This window comes from Schistocerca gregaria, chromosome 4, assembly GCF_023897955.1.
Source record: "Schistocerca gregaria isolate iqSchGreg1 chromosome 4, iqSchGreg1.2, whole genome shotgun sequence".
Lineage (NCBI taxonomy): Eukaryota > Metazoa > Arthropoda > Insecta > Orthoptera > Acrididae > Schistocerca > Schistocerca gregaria.
In genome coordinates this window covers 223,220,281-223,237,680 of record NC_064923.1, presented here as the reverse complement: position 1 = coordinate 223,237,680, position 17,400 = coordinate 223,220,281, and the positions used below count along the sequence as shown (strand labels likewise).

The 17,400-nt window shown below is 40.3% G+C and overlaps 2 long non-coding RNA genes across 3 annotated transcripts in view; both read left to right on the top strand.

Moving 5' to 3' along the window:
• Positions 1–17,400, top strand: part of LOC126267557 (uncharacterized) — a 319,893-nt gene that overhangs the window by 202,984 nt on the left and 99,509 nt on the right. The window lies entirely within an intron of this gene.
• LOC126267558 (uncharacterized) lies at positions 8,729–11,852 on the top strand. Its single transcript, XR_007549026.1, has 2 exons — positions 8,729–8,787; positions 11,122–11,852. It is a non-coding gene; the product is annotated as an uncharacterized LOC126267558 (long non-coding RNA).

Genomic DNA, 17,400 nt, shown 5'->3' with positions numbered 1-17,400 from the left:
ATTTTTAAACTGAGCCCAGAAGTAAACAAATTCAGCACCTTTGCTCATCTGTGGGAGTCTTGATGGGTATGTCACTTAGTCAATAAGTGGTAGTTCCACTGTCGAGGCTTAAGAATAAATCGTTTGCTCATATAGTTTCACCTGTGTAGTTCAGATAACACTCGTACCGAAAGTATTGTTTGTTAATGGGCATCAAGATGCTTTGTCCGTAGGGATACTAGCTATCAGAATGTTTTGTAAGCAGTTCCGGTAATATTCGTGGTTTTCCATGTTTTGGTGCTGCAACGTGAGAGACATTTCTTAGCCCTCTATGGAGGAGATTTCGTAGAGATCGCGTAGTAAACAAACTGGTCAAGGAATCAAACGTAACTATAGGATTTTTCTTCCGAGCGTAGGTGAATATTCGGGTTGGTTACGTACTTCGTCTCCATCATTGCTTCGGTTGTCCTTGTTAGGAGTGCAAGTTCCTTTCTCGCACAGATCTAAACTTCGCCCTCGTTTCTGCAGATGAATGTGTGTGCAAGCGCGTAGATCTTTAGATCGTGGGTGACTCTGCAAATATTCTTACGTATCAGGAACTGAGCAGGGCCGCACGCCCCTGGCAATCGGTATCAAAGAGGTCTGCCGCGAGTACGCTGTGGCGCTGGTAGTGTGTGGCCGAGGTGGAAGTCGACCAGCTTTGGCTGGTGCGTCGCCTCGTGCACGAGTCTGCCCACGACCAAGTGTGAGTGCACGTGGCCGGCTGCAGTGTCTTGACCATCCGCCGGCCTGTGCATTTAAGCTGTGGCTGCGACCGCTGAGCACGGAGGGGGCGGTTCCGAGCTGTTCATACCGACTCCAGGCTGTTCCTCCATCTGCCTCTTCTCAGTGTCATGACGCAGGACGGCGGCCGTGTGGATGTTGTGGAGCAACGAGCAGCGGGTACAGGCTGTCGGCCTGTCGTTACATCGATGCCGTGTGCGGAATACGGTGCCCAGATGGAGGTCTTGGATTCACCAGGAAAGGGTGTGAGCCGTCCCCTTACCATTTTCTCTCCGCTGTGCGACTAGATTATAGCACCCTGGGGAAATTAGCGTGATGCTTGGCTGAACCTACTACAGGTCGACGCTGTGTGTGAGCGACGTTGCTCTGTTGGTGTTTATGCTTCGAAATGCATTGTGTTGTATTCGACACTAGCTTAGCGCCCGCTGCTTCAATCGCGTAGACCGTATGGCTTGCAGAAATGTTTTGTCATCATTTCATCAAATTTTTATGTTGTTCACGAACTGCAGCTCTTTCTAACTTTTTCAAGCTAATTAAGACGGTATAAGCATGGGCTTTACCGAATCTACTGCTGGCCAAAAAGCGATTCTGGTAGCTGGAGTCCCAAATTTTTCTCAGATATGCCTTTTGCGTTGTTGTAAAGATATTTCCGTAGCAACTTTCATCTCCTAACAAATGTATGTTTGCATCCAACCCAGTAGTGAAATAACATTTTTCATAAATGTACCACTAAAAATTGTAAATGTAATGAAACGTTTTCTTAAAAATTTTCATCCTTATTCCACTCACTTAGGTACTGAATTTCCAGAAAGACTGAAAGGCGTATTTCTTTTATTTCTGTCCGAGAAGTCCAATACCAGTTGTTATAAATGTGGCTTACAAAATCCTTTAGTGGTTCTTTAGTTAATTTTTATTTCAAAAAAACTTTCACTCACTATTTTCCCCCCATAGCTGAATTTCAAGAAATGCTAAAGCGCGAATTTTTGTTCCTCACTCAGAAATCAAATGCTAGTCTTCGTAATTCTAGTTTCAAACTTTCCTTAAAAGCGACAGACTTTCAAAGAGCCTTTCATCCCCTATTTCATCCCTTTAGTAGTGGAATTTCGGCAAATCCCTTCTTAAACGATGCCTACAGCACAAGATCCACAACCTCTCCAAACTTCAAGTTTATGCCCTTAGCGATTTGGGCTGGGTTATGTATCATGTGTCAGTGAATCAGTCTGATACTATTTAACCAATTTCAGTGCTGAGTTTCCAAGAACACTGAAACACGTAATTTTCATCTCTAAACGAGAAGCGAAACACCAATTTTCAAAGATATAGCTTCAGAAATGATTTCGCAATGAAGTATTTTCATAAAATGATTCACCCCCAATTTCACCCCTTTAGGGATTGAATTTCCAAAAACAGCGACATGCGTGTGTTTCATTTCTATCACAGAAGCCAAATTAAAATATTCACAGATTTGGCTTCAAAAATGGATGCAAAAGTAAATATTTCCATAAAATTTTTTATCCCCGTTTCATCCCCATAGGGGTTGAATTTACAAAATCAGTGATACCCATCCATAGGAGTTGAATTTCCAAAGGCAGTGATACCCATTTGTTTGATTTCTAACTGGGAAGCGAAGTTTCAATTTTCAAGGAGTTAGCTACAAAAATGCTTTCATAATAACATACTGTCATAAAAGCTCACCCCAATTTCACTCACTTAGGATTTCAATTTCCGAAAGCTATGAAACCCAACATTTTTTTTAAATTTGTAACCGACGTTAAAATACCATTGTTCATTGATGTAGCTTTAAAAACACTTTAGTATTCGTTTAATAATAATATATTTTCACAACACAGCCTTCACAAACTATTTCACCCCCATAGGGTTTAATTTCCAAAAGTGCTGGAATATTATTTCTTTATTTCTGACCGACATACTAAATACCTATTTTCGTAGGTCTGGCTTCAAAATTGCCTTAATACGACATTTTTCAAAAAGCTCTTTATCTCCTATTTCATACCATTAGAGTTGTAATTTCGAAACATCCCTTCTTTAACGACACCTACAGTACAAGATCCCGCCCTTCGCCAAATTTCAGGTTCAGTCAGGACATTGCCCTTTATATATAGAGATTTAGCTGTCTTTTATTTCATGCTCGTATTACTCTGGAGCTGTGATGGTGTTGCTTACCGCACATGAGTTAGTGCCTCGTTAATCGACGTATGTTAGTTTGTTCGCCTCTCGTATAAGTGAGTTGGCCTTTTACGCCACTCGAAGTTATGTTCTCGTTCACTCTCGTTTGTTAGTGTCGCTTATTTATGTCTGCACTCATGTGATTAAGTGGTGCTAAGAACCATCTTGCTTTACTGAGACGCAAAGTTTTCCACCTCCCTCAAGGTAACTGGTGTACATGCCATGTATGTTCTTGTGTATAGTTTTGTGTGAATATTCACTTTAATGAACTTGCTGAAAGACTTACATTAATACTGAGATTTAATGTTGGCTATTATCACTCAATTTATCACCTTTGGTGTTCCACTGTACTTTGATAATGTGTAATTTCTTGTTTTAATAAAATGCGTATCAAAGATTGCGGGCATACATTTTGATATCTCTATATATAAAAGTCAATATCGTGACTGACTGACTGATCATTGCCCAACGAAAACCGCTAAACGTAGAAACTTGAAATTTGGAGATAGCGCTGATCTTATACTGTAGCCGTCATTTAACAAGAGATTTTTCGAAATTCCACCGTTAAGGAGGTGAAATAGGAGATGAAAGATTTCCTAGGAAAAGGCAATTTTGAATCTTTTTGGAATTTCATCTCCTAAGGGGTCGAAAAAGGAAACGGAAATTTTTTATCAGAATGTTGAGTTATATTGAGAGACATTTATAGCTTAATCTATGAAAATTGATGTTCGAATTCTAAAGACATATGTTTGTGTGCACGGGCGTTGACTTGTGATTAGGCTATTTCCGCTTTCCCTGGTGGACTGTTGCCGTTGAAGACGTAACATGTGATCAATGGGTAGAAGCATGGTAGTAATGGAGCCACATGGCGGACATGTTTACTACACGTCATGGACTTGATGAGGTTTAACTGAAGTCAAATAGAGTATGTGTTTCCGGATAAGCTTGAAGGGTGGGGTCTTTGTGTGCCTTTTGTCGCCTACTATCTCTATCGTGTATTGTTTCTGGTGGAGGTTATCGGCGAATGTAGGTAGGAGGCCGCTGGAGGCGGTGTATGAACTGTCAGCGGTGTTCATTTTCCTGCCCGGGGGTCGGATGTTAGAAGCTTCCTGATTGCTGCAGGGCACTTATTAGAGAGCAGGAATAGCAAAAGTTTTAACACCTTCTCTATGATGAATGCAAAACTAATGGTCCTTGCCATTACTGATTATGTAAGTGTATCAGCACAGAGAGTCAAAGCAAGCCCGCAAATAAATGTTTATGAGCAAATATGCGAAGCAACGTGTTGCATAATTTTCATCGCGCGCAGCTCGTCGCTAAGGGACTGTGGATTCTCTCCCCGTTCTCGAATAGGATTTGGCGCGACGCCAAGGAAGCTCAGAAGACAAAATAGAGTTTTATAATTAAATGGTGGGATTCGTTCTTCAACAAAACAAAATGGAAAAAGGTAATTTTATTAAGACCTATTGCCGACCACCAGCAACACACGATGTGCCTTCACTGGGATAAGTACAGCGCAGACGGTCAATCCAAAATTAACGCAGTTGCAACTGTAGTACGCATCACTGATTGCGGGAAGTAGGGTTGAAATTACAGTAATTACTTCTTGCAGAAATCCTGTTGAAGTGTGCGTACACCCCGACACTAACTACGATCGTCATTTAATAGCATAGTAGAGATTCGTTCGTGAATTCACTGTTTTCTGCGTCAGTCTTCTCGGCTCAGACCAAATGGTGCTAAAATATTCACCCTAACTTACAAATACGACCTACACAGACTGAAAGAAAGGGTTAACTACAGCTCTGGCAATATCTCACAACTGAAGAAAGTAAAAGTGACGGAAAATACACGTTATTGAATTGGGACAGGCAATAATCAATTGAACGCATAGAAACATACAAAAATAATAGCTAACAGATTTCATAACAGCAAGTGAAATTTAAAATTTTTCGACAATGAATTGTAATGGAAGAAAAAAAAATACCACCTGATACTAAAAATATCTTTATAGGTGACTTCAACTTGTGCTGCATGTTGCATTTTAAACGTTATGACTTATTAATTTTAATGAAGACTGCTAATTCCATATGCAGTAGAGTAACAAGGCACGTAACTGCTGCGTGTGACAGTAATAGCAAATACACGAGTAAATTTCGACTTATTGTTAGATGTAATTTTTTCTAAAGGAATTTCTGTGATATAAGTTTAGTTTACGGAGACATTCTGTCGATAACTGCCTCAGAGCTCTGCTATCACCTTATGTCGCCATGCATTTACGTAGGGTACAAAATATGGCAACGGTTCTGCTGTGGCACTTGGACGTTGACCTCACACGTCACAGGAATTCTACATATACTTGTAGTCACAAATTTTACGAGAAAAGTATGAACTATCACCAGTAGGATGGCTTACGTCGTGCGTGCTACTTAGAGAAGGAAAAAAATTAAATTATTGTTAAATATGTATAATATTCAGATAAGATTCGTGGTCAAAACACTATATTTTTTACATTCTTTGAACAACGAATTACAAATACTACTTCTGTGATCTAATAATGTGTATTTCTCTCTCCCTCCGACTCTCTCTCTCTCTCTCTCTCTCTCTCTCTCTCTCTCTCTCTCTCTCTTCTCGACATATGTATACGCCTGTGTATGTATGAATGTATGTGTGTGTGTGTATGTGTGTGTATCTGTGTGTGTTTAGTTACTACAGATTTTTGAAACACTAACAGTGAGCGTGAAATGAGGACGCTTGTATCTGTGTTGGAAGTTCGTGACCGTGATACCTATATAGATCTTAGGATTCAGTCTTTGTCACATTTTGTTTAATTTGGATAGATAACCACTATCAACTTTATGGCCACCACCAGATGAATAGGAGTAGAATGGTAACAACGGTATTTCACAATAAGAGAAATCCGAAGCTGAACCTATTACACAAAAACGGAAAATTTATCACTAGATACTTTGAATAGTTGTTAAAACGTAGTAATAAGATTGTAAATGGTTAACTGACCGTCGTAATTAGTCTTGCTGTGGCCGTTATTTAACTTTATTTAATGATTCCAAATCACGAGCGCAAAGCACCTTATTTAATGTTCTAGAAACAACCGATACGTATCCACTCTGAAAAAATCTATTTTGAAAAATAATCGTGAGAAGTCCTTTCATGAGGAATGTGAATTTTGTCATAGTGCATACTTCTACATTTAAAAAAAAAAGCTTTCTGTAATTGTGAGCACTACAGTCGTACCACAAAAAGATTTACTGCATTTATAGCCTTCCGTTTACATACTACGGGCTGTTTGGTGACGATGACGACATCGGCACAGCCCTTCGGAAACTGACTATTTGTACTGATACATTCTGATGCACTTCCCGTACAATGATACAGCTCTTCACTTTACCTTTGACAGCCTTCATAACTAAATTCCATTTATATCCATTTTCGTTCTCACCGTTTATACTTTCAGGGCAATTTATATTGGTAACAATAGTTTTAACATATCAGTTTATTTTATATGTGATTAATTAACGCTTATTTATGTTCAGATCTTAACAATTTAACTACATTTTCTTTGATCATTTTACTATAAAAATGTTATATGTAATTGTCAAAGGTGTGAACGTCATTTTTCGCTACAGTTTTTGAATTTTTATTACTGTCAATAAATAGTTGCTTTCACCAGCCCACTTAGCTTCAAGATGTGAAAAATTTGCCTATTGTTCAAGCATCACTTTTATGTTTAAGCTAGCCACTTAACCACTGCGTGTTCCCTATGTCGCTCTTTGAGGCAATATGCTTACATCGGTCAAATGGCTCCAAGCACTATGGGACTTAACATTTGAGGTCAACAGTCCCCTAGACTTACAACTACTTAAACCCAACTAACCTCAGGACATCACACACATCCATGCCCGAGGCAGGATTCGAACCTGCGACAGTACCAGCAGCGTAGTTCCGCATTGAAGCGCCTAGAACCTCTCGACCAGAAAGCCTGGCATGTTTACCTGTTTGCCGTATGTACGTTCATCTATAACAGATTCGGAGACATATTTATTTCTGTTTTCATCTAATACATACGATGATACCTATTCAAAGAAGATGTGACCATGAGTACGATTGAAATTAACCAAATATAACCAAAATTGCAGTTAGCAGAGTTGCAGAGCGGAAAATATGCACTACACGTAGCTTCGCTACTAAATAAGCAACGAGAAGTGGACAGTCCCATAGAATTCAACATCAAATGTTTTAAAAATAGTAGCTAGTTCAAAAGTTAAGATCAGAAGGTTTGCTAAATATTTATACCGGTCGAACACAGGATGGGACGTATTCTAGAATAAACGGTAGACCAACAAGTGCCATTTCAAACTAATTTGATTAATGACTTTATGTAGTTCTTATACATTAAATTCCCTTTCAATCTATATAACATGCGAAATACATTATTCGAACAGTCTTAATTAAATATTTCGATAACCCTCTTCCATGTGGGAGGAAATAGCACATTTGTGGAGGGAGATAAAAGAAAGGAAGCAGAAGCTCAATATGTAGCCACGCACACAATTATGAAACAAGCGCTTTGCAGAGGCGAAGACAAGGCTGACAATAGAAACAGCAAAACCTTCCAAACACCTGATTTTAAATAGCATAGGTACTCATCAGGGACTGACGACCAGGAGCTATTCCTCATAACATTTTCCTGTATTCGCTGAGAGAGAGTACTTGCCGTTTAAAAAGAAATCTGGAGGTATAGTAATTGAAGAAGCAGAGATGAGGACTAATTGAAGTCCGACGTGGACCAATTAAGAGAGATAACATTTAGGAATAGAAGTCTGTAAAACACGAGAGTTGTCATTCAAGTGAGAGACATATACAATCAATTCGTATAGAGATCTCAGTTGTGTGACGGGAAAGTTTTCAAAGTGAAGCGTGTCTGATTAAAGAGATGGCAATCCATATAAAGACTTTCGCTCACTGCACTGGGTTGTCAGTAGTTTTACATACTACCAAAAAGCGTATTTGAAGCTCTAGGCGTTAGAAGAACATGGAGGATACGATTAGAAATGTATTACTTCTGCGTAAGTATGTAGCAGATTTTCTCAGCATAACTATCGACTCTTTTTAAGGCGTTTGGTGGCAAAGAGGAGACTGCTCGCATCAAGCTATAGTCTTAATTTGAGGATGAATTTTCTGAGAACGTAATTCTGAAGCGCAGCACTCTATTGTAGTGAATCGCGGACAGTTGGGAAAATCGCACTAGAAGGACCTATAGTGGCTGAAAATGGTACCGGATGGCAGGAATCTGAATACGTCAATCAGAGAATTCAGGACGTAGTGTACAAATGCTGCTCTGAGATGAAGAGGTTAGCGCAAATGAAAATTTCGTGGCGGGCCGCATCAAATCAGTCAGAAGACGACTAACATCATAATAACAGTACTAAAAATAATAATATTCCAGCTTCTACAAAAACAAGTGTGACGGCAAGTACGATACTGTTTCTCCAGAGCCTCAAAGGCGAGTTTGCTATACAAAGCTAAGCCGGGACACACATCGAGCTGTATGTTTGCTTTAGGTTTGAGTAAGTAACAGTTTCTCGTATGGCGTCAGCTACGTTCGTCATCTATGAGGGACATTCGTGAGGGCCTGATGTCAGAAAGTGAAGCAGTGTTCGTCTGCAGTACTTTCCCAACTACTGTTGCTCTCGCTCTTATCTAACAGTTTCCGGAAGAGCTCCCAATATATTAAGAAGGGTAGGCTGTCACTATTCAGACACTTCCGTTGCGGTTGGCGAACGAGAACACAGTGACGGCGGCGACATGAACAGACAATTGGTGAGCATTTACTGTCCATTGCTCTCTTAACTTGAGACATTTGCAATCACTATTGTTTCTGACTTATACCACCACGTAACAGTTCCGCAAAGATTAACATATAATTCGACTATGCTGAGTGTATCTCCACATTTTCGTGTAATTGTGAACTTTTTTCTGTAGTAATAATTTCTGAGTTAATAGTTTCTCATTCTGGTTTATATTACACGATATTCTCTTTGCAATCATGAATACTGTGTAGGAAAGAATAATTCTCGTGTGTATTACAATTGCTGCTTATGACTGGTGTACTTTTACATTCGTTTTTCAACAGCTCGCTTTTTCGTGCTGCGATGTTTTTGTTAAAATTGTGGAGGCGTTCTCTCTTGTGTCTCCAAGACATCTTAGTGATCTGATAATTTCCGTATTACTTCTAGACAAGTAGAAAGACGCACCTGTACTTACATTACATAAATTTGGAACATCTTCACGTCGAATACATGGCTGATACACGCACAGGCATTACAAGAAGAAAGACAGAGATAATAAACGGGTAATAATTTCTGATTCGTGTTATGATCTATTACAATAAAATATTTGACAGTTGTTTATTAGGCCTACTTTCCTGGCGTGAAGTGTAAATTTTTCGTATTTGATTTAACTTTCGACAGTATATAAATACTGCGAAACAAATACCTCTACGACAATGGCGGGAGGAATATTAAGCTTTAATTTCCCGTTGACTAGTATGTTACTAGAGAAGGTGCACATGTTCGGATTTTGTCAGCCCGCGGAAAAGAAGTTGCCCTTGTTTTCATCACAGCAACACTCCTGGAAATAGTCTAGGCAAATTAGAGAAATCACAGGTGGCTGGATGGACCGGGATTTGCATTGCACTCCTCCCAATATTACCGCTCGTCCTCTAACTCCGACTCTACACTGTTGTTGTTTTTTAATTTTACCTGTCGTCCACTAAGAGAGTTTATGAAAATTGGAGTCGGCGACAGTAAGTCACTACACATTGCACTAAAACAAACACACCTCCCCTTTAATGGCCTACTTTGTGAAATTAGTGTATTAATGGAAATTGTGAATTTACGGAAGTGTTGCATTTTCTTTCTGGCAGTTAGTAACTATTGTGCAGAAGGAACTAATATGGTAGTTTTGATGTAACATGAATTGTATCTGTGTAGTAGCGATCACAGAAACTCATAGAATTTAAATTTTACGAAATTGTATCTCGAAGAAATTGAGTTATTCAACACCATTATCATCTCTTTTCGTGAAAGAATGCTTGCACCCATGGCTATAGGAAGATGTAATGATAAGCAGATTATTTCACTGAACCTTTCATCAATTAAATAGTTGCAAATCACGAGTAGCGTCCACACAATCTGCACCATTGACGATATTCATAACCTCTCACCTTTCTGAGTGTCATGTACTTTTACCCGCGAAACATTTCTGCCTAGCGTTACAGTAATATATATTTCTGTGACATAATATTAAATGGATTGCTTCCTACTAATGGTAACGTCCAGCAAACTCGAAACTACAGTTTTGTCTCTTAGTGTCTTTCTTAACTGTAGTCAAATAGATTTCTGCTGCTTAATCAAGAACACTGCCACTACCCGTCAAACAATCGCCTCTGAGATCGGCCTTAAAGATCGGTTGTTTCTGCTTCGTGTTTGTGGTTTCGAGGTGCCTGTCATATTACTCACTGTGATTCCCAGAACAAGAACAGGAGTAGATCGCTATAATAAGCGCTATTACAACAACACGCGCTTACAGGTTTCACAAGTTACGTGTTCTTACGTCACCAGCGGCAGTATCATTTCATAATTCCACGACAACTCTCTGGTATGAAATGAATGCACTAACGTACAGCTGCCAGTTTCTGCGTTAGTTCGTTACCTTGACAGTTGTTACAGAAGTTACCTTTTATTCTCTTTATTACGATCTTTAACTATTACAGTGTTTCAGTAACGACCACAATTGAATTTCTTAGCAATATATAATGAAAAATCGTTGTGTCAAGTTACTGACGCAGTAATTAATTGCCGAAAAAGCTAAATCAATAGGAATCCGTAAACTGATTGTAATTTCCTACTGATGAGTTTTACAGAATAAACTTACACAGATTTTTTGAATTTGAAATATGTTACTTCAACAACCTAAAATAAAGATTGCAATAACAATCTTTCATCTGTAAAATCTCTAACATCACGCTGTTAATAGGTCCTTTTGTTGATTTTTGCCTAGAACGCCACAGATACAATTGGTTCTGATATCAGGCTCTGCTGGCGCTGTACAAAAAGGCATTCTAAGCTGACAGGAACCTATCCTTGTCCACAGGTGGTCTTAGCTGTGCTGCTGACACTGGCACTGTGTTTCGCGATAGTGAAGGCGAACCCGGTGGCTGACCCACGTCATCACCACAGGGGTGGTGGCCACGACTATGGACACGGACATCACCACCATGACTGGCACCGTCCACACCATAGGCACCACCCACACCACGGGCACCACCACGACTACCATTGAGAACAAGTGACGGCTCCTTGCTTATTTAAGGATAAGAGACTGGCAGGCTTAGAGTGATAACGATCATGAGTCCATTTTCTTGTGGTGAAAATAGCAATATGTGAGATGCAGAATGTATATTTGAGTATTTATTGACTATTTTAATCCAGAGGATAAGCAATGACAGTGTTTTAATTGAACTACTTCAGAACATGCAAGTGTTTTGTTGTTTCTGTGTCCTGCTACTCTCACAGATTTGTTGTTATGCAATCTGCGTGTAACAAACTGGACACTTTTAGTGCCATGTTGGGGAAAAAATTCATAGTATAATAATGTAAAAGAGATTGGATTAATTTGAAAGAAATGTTGACTAAATCTATGTGTATTATCCGACACCCATTGATGAATCAGTCGATAAGTTCTTGAAGAGCTACAGTTACATCTTTGTCTCTAGATTTGTTGGCGCAATACTTTGGTCTATGTTTATTTAAGAATTTATTATTTTAATGCAATACCTTTTTCCATTTGTGAACTGAAGACGTATTGTAAAACATTCAATTTATTCGATTTATGTTAATCTTTATATACAATAAAGAAATTCTATACAATAAATCACATTCGCAAACTTGAGTATCCCTGTTAACCGGCTTTCCTTTTCTATGTCAAAAGTCCATTAAGATGAATTATTTTTCATTACATCTATGATTCCAGATATATTCTGTTTTTAAGAATAAACAGGCAACACCACTACACCAAATTGTTCCTCTGTCACAGTTAATTACTTCCCTGGGGACATCATTTATTTCAAATCTAAACCATAGTGTATGAGCAACAAAAGATTGATTGGCATATTATTACAGCACACAGGAAAGAACGATTTGTAGCAAAGCTACTCCTGATCAACTCAGTTCTAGTTTTAAATTAACCGATTAGCACATAATTGCTACAAATATTTATCTTCCATCTTTGTCTAAATGTAAACTTCATGTCTGTTGCAGCTTTGTGCTAAAGTCTAGAATTTCAAGAAAATATGAGAAAAACGTCGTGTTTAGTAACGTTTTCGATGGATGTACTTAGCACGATGTTTGCTAAAGAAGTCACAATATTTGGGACGTCACAGAAGTATAAATTATAACAATACCAAGAAAATGAGTCAATATTCCTGCATAATGAGTGATATGTTGAACATAGAACAGGACAAGGTATTATTGTTACTCATAGAAGAGCTATGGAAATAAGGTTTTCCAGAAAACAGAAAAGACAAAAAAAAGTAATCGTAGTGCTGAAGCGTTACGTCAAATGACACATGTTCCATTTATTATTATTCTTATTATATTTTACGTAATCCAGCATATGCCTATGTGTTGTGCAAGTAATACTACATTGCATATAAATTTTTAAAATAAATATATCTTTGTAATTTTTTTGATCTCCTAGGGATTATTGTAGGATTTTATTCCGTGGTAGAAATTGACTTATTCAGTTTGTATCATGTTTCGTGGTTGCAGAGAGTTTAATATTTAGGAATTGACAAGGTCATTTCTGGTGTGCATAACAGACTGGTAACAGTTCTCACATTTTGTAGTTAAAATCACGAATTATGTGAACAGGTCCTGCCTTGAGTCCGATTTCTTCATATGGTTATTATTCGCTTTCTTGAGTTTGAAAATAATGATTTGCATTTCTATCCAAGAAAAGAATCTCATAGCTAAAAACTAAGTGTAAATATGACACTGGATACTACACACTGATGAACCTTAATTTAATCTCTAATTTGCTAATCGCTGACAAAGCTCTAATCCCTCAGCTTTATTGTAGGAGTGTAGGAAGGCAAGTACGTCTATCTTTAATACCCAGAAAGTTTTCAGATTGCTGTTAGTAATTTCATAGTGTAAGTGTCAGTGTTCTTAATTTGGCAGAATGTATTTGTGCCCCGAATTCCAATGTCGTCTGGCTACTGAAGGTAGAGGAGATCTGCTTTAGATCAAGGGTTTGATCCACCGGAACCTAGAAAAAACGTACGCTTTTCCTGACCTCGGTAAACACTGAAGGCTTAAGCAAGCAGCAGCGGTCAAAGCACCGTTTCTATTTCAGAACTGTAGAGGGAGAAAGCATCATCCAAGACCGACGGTCTGTTGGTTTCAGAACTTGGCGGCGGTATATACATTATCGTATTAAAATTATAAGAAATGACAATATCCATGTCTTCTATATCCGCCACGTCCTACAGTATGAAAACGATCACTGTTTGAGTACATATTTCCCACTCTAATTTCTGAAGATATAGTGAGATTCCTCATAATACACAACCAGCCGTCAGAACTGCAACTCTAGGAAGGATGTGAAATGACCCAATTATACTTGATGTAGGTATAAACTGTTGTAGAGAGAATAACGTTATATTTGTGGTTGGCTCGGGGATTCATAGGGCGGAGATTAAGTTCAAGGAGCAAAATTGACCTATCGGGCTGTGCATCTTGTCTAAATGAGCCTGGGTGACAGAAACAAATTACATCATTCCATGCTAATTCAGCTCTATTACAGAGTTAATAAAGCATAGTGATCGGTGATTTGTGGCGTGCTAATGTCTGGGAAGTCCGTGATCAGACGTTTTCAGTGGATGAGATCTCTGGAGAACGTGTCGGAAAGGATATGAGTCGGAAACAATTTCCATCAAGATTGATCATGGACAGCACAGACGACGTGCGGTCTTGAATTATCTTGTTGAAAGGTAACTTATGGGGAGACTCGAATATAAGACACAGCCATGTCAGAAATGCAGTGACTGCTGTGCAGATATGTTGTCCTCACGCATTGGAACGTTGAGACCCTGCCTGATCCTATGACCGTCCTGAACGCGTCAATCCTATATTCGCTCTACAGTTGTGTCCTGGACAACGCGAAATCATGACATGGATGCTCTCAAGGCCACGATTCTGCCGCTGTCGAATGACGACACGTACTGGTAGCCCACTAAGCGTAACAAGTTGTTCTCAGAGCCATCATGAGATTCCTGATCCAAAACCTTGCTATGTAATCTATCCTTACAATCACAATACGGATGGTGTTACTCTTGCCTGCTAATCATTTGGTGACGTTTAAGAATACTATACCGGACGCAACGGTTGGTTACACTGAAGCACATGAGCCCATGACAAAGAAATCGTTGATTATTTTCTCTCACACACGCGTAGTAGCATTTTGTCCATGCATGTGATTCTGAGGATATTGTTGTAGACTCATCGTTTTCTTTCACTGCCTGCTACAGTGAACTATTGATATCTCGTCAGTTTTATAAACATATCTTCCATACAGACAGGAGCTGAAATAATAAATTTAAATATTTGCCGAGGCTGCGACGGTTTTTTTTTTTTTTTTTTTTTTTTTTTTTTCTTGGCGCTCAAAGACGGGTGGAAACAAAGTGGTCAGCGGTCGCGAGCCGAGGCCAAGCCACCATGTGTCTCGTTCCCTTCCCCTCTACCCCCCCCCCCACATTCCCTCCCCCTTCCAGGAACCAAGGAAACAGTAGGGAATGAGGAGTAGACGTACAAAGCACATCAATGGTCTTCTGTTTTTATTATTGTTTTTATTTCGTATTGAATTTTCTTCCATTTTTTATTTTACTTTTTATGTTTTGCAATATTTTTAATAGAACCAAGCGTAGCTTTCGTAAGTAGGAAAGAGCGGCTAATAGGCACATATTTGGGAACTATCGACTTATAGTTTTTCAGAGGACATTCCAATGACAAGAGTGGAAAAGGCATGGACCATCTCTTCAGTGCAGTAACACTCACTCTTGGATGGGAAAAGAAAGACATTACAAAGAAAGTTGAAGAAAACTGTCTGTATTTAGGATTGTGAACCACAGCATAACGTCGTTTATTAAGGAAGCGCCAAAAATCAAGGACATTTTCCTCTTCTTCAGCAAACAAGTAGTGTACTGTGTGTCCACAAATCCATTACATGGAATTTGCCTTCATTTATGGGAAGTATCCCGAGTACGGAAAGAGAAGCAAGTGAGGAAGTATCTGATGAGGAGTCGTATGAGTAATTAAGGCCAGCGTATTTTGCAACAAGGAGCAGTCACCTGTCACCGATCCGCACACCAGGCGATGCTCCTCCCCGTTCAGGACATCACAGGCGACACAGAACGGGGTGGCTGCGAGGTGAATCACGAACTGGCGTACTTGGTTCCCATTAACGTAAAGGAACCATGCTGATTGGACGTCAGTGGCAAAATTAGGAGCGCACACCCATGGCCCGACGACACGCCAGTTGACGTGAGGAATCTTCCACTCAACCACATTCGATGACCTCTCCCGCTGAAGGAAGCCGTAGATCGCTTTCGTGGACATTAATAGTATTGGCAGTATTGCAGTATGGGCACAACTTCGAGGAAACAATGACAACTTCGAGGAAACAATGACAGAAGGAAAGGTTGGGGGAGCTACGTTCGAAAGCTGGATGAAGGCTGAAGGAGTGGTGCAAGGGCCTCCAGCAAGACGATAATAAGGCATGTAGGACAACGGCACCTCAGTGCCATATGAGAGCTGCCAAAGAGAGCTATTGCTCTGTCAGGGACATGACGCAGACGTAAACCACCCCTGCACCGTAGTTGGGTGAATGTCTCGTTTCGTATCGTGAACAGCAAGCAGTGGAAATCATACGAAACCAATCCCACTACCATGCTGCGGGGCATGAACAGCGGAATGGGGAATCTCTGTGCCATATGGAGGAACCTTGACGCGAAATATACTTTTACACATCCTGTCCAATGCAGAAGATCAAGGATCCGTAATCAATGACCTAGGAGCCCACTTCGTAGTTGGGACAGTAGGCGCCGAACTGAGGGCAGTCGTGCGCCTAAGATCACCAGATCATTTGGTAAATTGAGTCCTAAGCATTCGACAGTAGCAGCTATACCCAATGGAGCAGCGCTGTCGGCAGAAAGCCACGGACCTATACCCGTAGTGCTCGATTTGCGGACATTAAGGCAAATACCAGAAGCTTTGCCCTAGGTGGCAACCCATGCCAATGTCTATCTGACCTCCGCATCGTTACTAAGAACGGGGACGAGGTCGTCAACATAACTACTGAAACTGAATACAGTGACTACAGAAACATCCGAAACGGGCGTTGACGGAGAAAGCATGCAGCATTGAAGAGAGTGGGCAGCCCTGACACACGAAATGACGGAACAAGATGGGAGGATTGAGATGGCCAGTGTAGACCGCAAGGGACGTCGCTCAGCGAAGGAGACCCATATCGACGTCGACGGTAATATAAGGGTGTCCTTTATAGAGAAGCACCCATTACCAGGTAGTCGTGATGGACCCAATTGAACGCCTGGTGCAGTCAAGAGCGACCCAAAGTCCAGACAGACGATGAGCGTGAGCAAGAGCGATTACGTCTCGATAGCGACAGACGGCAGGGTCAATATTATGGGCGTCTCCTAAAGAGCTTTGATCAGGGTAAACCACCTATCAGGCCGTAACTTAAAGTCACGCAGCCAACAGCAGAATAAAGATCTTAGTGTTGCTGATGAGCAACATGAGAGGGTGGTAGTTACATATCCGTGACGTCCACAGAAGGTTGTGGATGTGAATGATGATGATAAGACATTCGAGGAAACCGTCTGGGATCAGAACGATAGGCAACATAAGGTCCTGATAAAATTCCGTTCATCCTGGTGAAAGTAGGGAACGAAATGTCGGATAAAACAAAACTCTAGTGGGAGTCCATTAGGGCTGAGCGACGTGTTCATAGAACCTACCTATATAGCAACATGGACTCGGTCCTCCATGACGTCAGCAAGCATATACATCACTGCATGAACATGCTCCCAAGATTCCACATTTTTGAGGTGCCGGACAACTGTCGCTGGCGCCGCAAACGGAGAGTACCGTGGCAGTTGTTTAAAAATGGTTCACCTGGAACTACTTAAACCAAACTAACCTAAGGACTTCACACACATCCATGCCCGAGGCAGGATTCGAACCTGCGACCATAGCAGTCGCGCGGCTCCAGACTGTAACGCCTAGAACCGCTAGGACACACCGGCCGGCGTGGCAGTTGTCTTTTGGTGCATGGGTGGAGATGAAGTCGCCTCCC